Source organism: Mustela lutreola, chromosome 14, assembly GCF_030435805.1.
Source record: "Mustela lutreola isolate mMusLut2 chromosome 14, mMusLut2.pri, whole genome shotgun sequence".
Taxonomy (NCBI): Eukaryota; Metazoa; Chordata; class Mammalia; order Carnivora; family Mustelidae; genus Mustela; species Mustela lutreola.
In genome coordinates, this window is record NC_081303.1 from 15,246,209 (window position 1) to 15,252,208 (window position 6,000).

Sequence of the window (6,000 nt, forward strand, 5' to 3'; positions counted from 1 at the left end):
AGAAGTTTCTCTCTTTCCTGGCTTAGGACAACTCCGCGCCTAAGGAGAGTGTGCTTTCTTTCACTTCATTTAAACCTTTGAGGTAGTCAGGGATTTGGCATTGGGGTTTCCAGGAAAAGGTACCCTGTCGTCGTAATAGGGGGATCTCTCCTTCACTTTCCTCTTCCCCCCAGTGGTGCTTTTGCAAGGAGATAGGAAAATGGCAGCTTTCCACAGTTACAGACTTTTTAGCAAAACATGGGGATATTCCTGAATTTTAAATGTGAACAGATCCTCTTGGTGTTGAAATCACAGCTGTGTTATCTAACAGAGCATTTGCTGGGCGCATGCCCTCTCCTTCCTGCTAGACCTTGGGCAGCCCGCATGAAGGGTTATTCATCCTGAATGCCAGCTGCTTGTTGGTTTAATGGCCATATTCTTGGACCTAGGCCAGCAAAGGGTCATGAGGGTGCCCTGTGCTAGCCCACAATGCTCTGTCCCTTCTGCGCTATTTATGGGCAGCCTTTATCGTGCGCCCACACAGCAGGTGGGTGGTCACTTTGCTTGGAGTCACAGACTCGTGGGGAAGGAAAAATGCTCTGCTGTGGTTGGTAAACAGGTGTATTAAGTGTGAAGACTATTTGCCTTCCGAACCAACCTCAACTCAAAGCAGAGAGGTGAGTTACATCTTCGTTCTGCCCAGCTAGTTTTTTCCCAGAGGCTGAGTATTCAATTTATGAGAAAATCAGGGTCTCCCTCTGTGTGGAAGCACCATATGTTCCCAGACTTGAAAGTATCCTATTTTAATGGCAGAACTAATAAACGGAGGATACCCCTCATTCCTAGAATTTGAAACAAGTATTTTGATGGAGAAGACTGCAGATTCCACTTACCAATCTGTTGTTATAAGAGCCAGAAGCCCAAATTAGCAACCCAAATCTTGTTCCAACATGTATAACAAAATTAGATTTTTTTTCCCCCCTTGAGGTTGTCATAAACTCGTTTAAGAAGAGAATATGTTGGTTTGGAAGAGTCTCACACTGATTTCCCAAATGTGGCATAGGTTGTAGTCAATGAAGAGTTATTTTTTAAACCAACGTCAGCCAAGTTTTTTTTTTTTAGCCCCAGACAAAATTTTTTGTTGCTGCATACCCAACTGTTACTTCTACTTTCTTTCTTGCCTGGAGAACCCCACTTTTGTTCAGACATTGGGCAGTCTTGGCTCAGAAAAAGATAGGGGCCCGCCCCCAGGGAAGCAATGTAATTAACATAAGTCAGTTATGGTCCTGCCATTGTCTTTTGCCCGTGACCGTTATGATAACCAGTCAGCAGTAACCAATTCCAAGGCCAGAAATAAAGCATTTCCAAAATACAAGATGTCAGATCAGAAAAATGAGCCCTTGATAACTTTGTTAAGCCTCTGAACGAACCTTGGGCTTCTTGTCAGATCAGAAAAACAAAACAAAACATTCTACTTTAAAGCAACGTCCAGTAGGAAATTCTTTTACTTCACCCACAAGCAAGCTGATAAAATTGCAAAGCCTATATTCTGAATTTTTGGTTAGTCAACATCTACACTCTTTACACTTTCTTGGAGCCTGGCCTGCTATTACCTGAGCAGGAGATCCCTTTGAAACCCATTCCTTTCATGGTCTTTCTTTCACCAGGTCTGTCATGAAAAGCAATTCTTTTAAATTGGTCCAGGGTACCTGTTTGAAACCTAAGTTACAAATAGAATGACAAGAAGAAACCATGTAACTTCCTAATGCCTCTTGATGCCAATCTTTTAGTCCTTCATTATTCTGCTGGATGGTGATTTTCCTAAGCATCAGGTGATTCATAGTAGCTCTAAGTCCCAAATCAAAGGAATTGTAGAGCTTCCGTAACTCCTATTATAACAACATGATTTCATTATCTGGATTTTCTTTATCACTTTGAAGATGAAGAAATTGAAGTCCCAAAGAAGAAACCGTTTTCTCTTTCGTCCCACACTATGTCCTGAAACCCAGATTCTAGCTACTCAGATGGTGCTTTTCAAAAATTGAGCATGTGGCCAGTCAATGTGAATAGCTATTTACACATTTTATTTTTTCTAAAAGTGCCCATTCATGGCACTGAAAGGAATAGCAAGTTTGGATCACATTAAGAAAATTAGATCTTGCGTTCTATGCAGATGGAATATTCCCTCCATTCTGCTGTGGCCTTAAAGACCTGGAGATGATTCTAGGGAACCCAGTAGGGAAACTATGATTAGATTGTCAGCTGCATAGAGAGGTATGTGTGTGCATATTAATGGAATAGCCATGGGGACAGACACATGGGGCATGAACACCCAGTGTTTCTGGTGGCAGGATCACGGAACCTTAACTCTTCCCTTGCCAGGCTTTTCCCACAGGCCAAAGTCCGCTCAAAACTCTGCCTCTTTATGGGGTACCTGGGTGGCTCAGTCAGTGAAATGCCTGCCTTCAGCTCGGGTCATGATTCCAGGGTCCCGGGATCGAGCCCCGCATGGGCTCCTTGCTCGGTGGGGAGTCTGCTTCTCCCTCTGCCTGCTACTGTCCCTGCTTGTGTTCTCTCTGTCAAATAAATAAAATATTATAAAAACCTCCACCTCTTTATGTACCCTAGGGCTTCTCTTTCAGTAGCTCTTAAACATGGCTGTGTAGGTCTTTGACACAATTGGTTTTTAAATGACAAAAAAAGTTTTTCAGATACAATGTGTCAGTATTTTAAGATCTCTCTTCTTCTCCCAGACTCTTACCGGAATTCGATTCCATTTATGAAAACCAGAACCAAAGCAGAAGATCAACCCTCCCAACTTATTTCAAGGTATTTCCTTTAAATGGCAGTGGAGGGGAGCCCTGCCATATGATTTTAGAGACAATTAACCATTGACAGAGAGGCTGAGTTCTGGAGTGAGTTAGAGAGACACACCCACAGAAGATTAAGTAAAAATACGGAAGAATGTCTGCAGGAGCCATTGGAAATGGGGAATGGCGTTCAGTCAATATAACAATGACAGCAAGTTAGGGAAATAGAAAGAAATATTACTTACAAACCCACCCTAACTCAGAAATTATTACTTTTATCTGCAATAGAGATATTGAGAAAACTTTTTTTTTTCTTATGTAACTTCTCCTGATATCGGCAAAGGAGAGTCATCAAACACATAGTCATCCTATTTAAACATTTACCAGAGTTTCCTCTGGACTTGCTTTGTTTGTTTCACTTTATTTTGTTTCTACAATAAAATAAGAAGATCATTTTTAAAAGGCTTCTGTTTTCTGGTATCATGTACGAAGTTCCCACTCTCACTGGTTTCTAGTCTCCAAAGTAACTTCTTAAATGGTCGAGGCCAATGAGGCCTGGGGCTTTTTCAGACTGGTTGTGGCCTCGAAGCCATGGCCATCTCGCCGTTATGACGTTATGGGTGGTGATGGGTCGGGAAACTCTGAGGGGGGAGCGGAGAGGGAAGGAAGAAGGGCCAGCAGCTGGGAGGAGGCACTGGGAATGGGGAAAGGGTTATTGGGGCCGCGCCCGGCAGAGAGGCAGACATTCCTTCACTCGCAGTTTTAGCTCTGTCCCGGCCCTGGAAATCCGATTTGTAGAGGACTGCTAACCCCAGGCCCCGGGAGACGCGGCCACCACCGTGCAGCTTTCCCTGTGAAGCTATCCCTTGCCTTATTCAGGACTGCGGAGTCCTGGAGGCCCCGGGTGCTCCCTGTTTCAAACACAAGGTCCAGCCTATAAATACTTATTGATGATTATTGTCTAGAAGACTGCTGCCTTCTTTTTTTTTAAATCAGGACACAGATGGATGAGAAATTGACAAAGATGTACTGACTTCCCAGCCTTAGCCCCAGTAGCATTAAAAACCATCTTTTTGGTTTTGTTTTTGATGAACGTAGACCAAAGTCTTAATAAGCAATCAGATCTTCGCCCATACCCGTTTCAGCTGAGGGACTGGGCCAACATCTTATGCCAGATTCCCGTGTGATTAATCTCTGTCACAGAATCCACAGAGCTATTTCCATCATCCAAGAGAATCGTACGTAGATGGGCACTTTGTTCCCACCAGTCTGCTAACTATTTATTTCCAGTACAGCTGATCTTTCTTTGACAGAAATCAAAGTATATAGCTCAAGGACCTAATCACAGAAAGGCTATGAAATTGAAACCCAAGAGATTTGTATGAACTTCTTTTCTCTTTTAATGAGATTACTTCATATGACTCTGCAAAGTACAGTAGAACTGAATGCATCCATTCCTCATAAATTAGAAATTCATGAAAATGTCTTATATCCTTTAGATTGCCATCTGCTTGCATCATCAAAGAACAGGTTTCTCGAATGAACTTTAAAAGCTATATTATCTCTCAGGAGGATCGTTAATCTATTTAAATGTTAAAATTTATTTTTCAACTTTTTTTTTTCCCTTACCAAAAAATGTCCTCCCTTTTCGTCAATGGTACTCTGTAGAAGTACCATTTATAGAGCGATTTCTTCTCCGCTCCAAACCCACCTTCTAGAACTGCTTTGTGATACTTGCAGCTGGTACTCTAGGAACCGTATTTCTGCTTTGCCAACGGGCTCCCTGATAGGCCTTCCCGGGAATGGGTGGGGGGTGGGGGGTGCCAGAGAGTTAGAGGAGGGGAACTTAGCTCTTCTCACTTGCTTCCTCTCAGCGTCACCCTGAGCTTTCCTTCTTGAGTCTGGCAGTGCCGGTTTACTTCAGTAGCAGCATCTGGATTCACTTTACCATTTCCCAACACTCATCGGCCTCACGGCGCTCCCTCACCTCCAGCACCAGCGAGGCCCTTCTCAGGTTTTCCCATTCTAATAAGTTTCATCTCTTCCCTTTTTTCCTTTGGCCTAAGGAATAGTAACTGTTGCAGTTGCTACCTTTGTGAATCCCTCGCGTTCTATTTTTTTCTCCCTCCTTCAGTTCTGCAACACCCAGTTAACCATTCTTTATTAAATTGTCTAAAAGAACTGCTGTCATTTCTCTCTCTTGATTGGACCCTGGCTGACACAGATCGTGAAGGTCATCTTACATATTTGGAGGTAATACCAATATTTTAATTAAATTCTTTCATCCATACTTTTTCACCTTTAAAAATTTCCTCCAAAGTTGTCTGAATTGGTGACCTGTTCTGGAAGCCATATTGTCCCCCTCTAGAATGATCTGTTTACCAGTCTTGAAGCTAACACTTCCAGACTTAAAATTTTTTTTTACAAATCCGCATTTTCAGCAAGTGTGAGTTGATGTTGTTCTATGTTCTCCTGTCCTCTAACACCCCAGAAAGAGGGCATGACTTGGAACTGGAGTATCCAAGTCAGCCCAGTCTTGTGACATGTTCCAATCACAGGACGGGGCAACACAGGACACTATAAGAATCATCAGCCCCAGGAATCTGATGATGCCGACCTTTCTTGCTCTTAGTAGCAGGAGGAGAACCCCCAGTGGGGATAACAGAATAGATTTAAGTATTCTTTTCTACACTGCTCAGCATGAGTGCTAATGGGTTTTGGGGCCAGATGCTTTGGTTTGAAGTTGGCTATTCTGAGGTCAGAGGAAAATGTTTCCCTTGAGAGCTGTGCTAAGAAGGGGTGCTTGTTGCAATTACTCATTGAATAATTACTTCTACTTCTCTATCAGATTTCTTTTTGGTCATTATGGAACAGAGCAGAAGTTTTTAATTTTACTGAAACCTAACAATTCTTTATTTCACGGATCATGCTTTTGGTGTTGTATCTAAAAACTCATTGCCAAACCCAAAGACATGCAGATTTTTCCCCCATGCTTTCTTCTAGAAGTTTTATAGTATTGTGTTTTATCCTTAGGTCTATGATCCATTTTGAGTTAATTTTTGAGAAAGGTGTTGTAAGGTGTCCAGATTTGGGTTTTTTTGGTGTTTTGTTTTGTTTTGTTTTTGGCATATGAACATGCAATTATTCTAGCACCGTTTGTTGCAAAGACTATCCTTTCTCTGTGGAGTTACCTTGGCTCCTTTTTCAAATA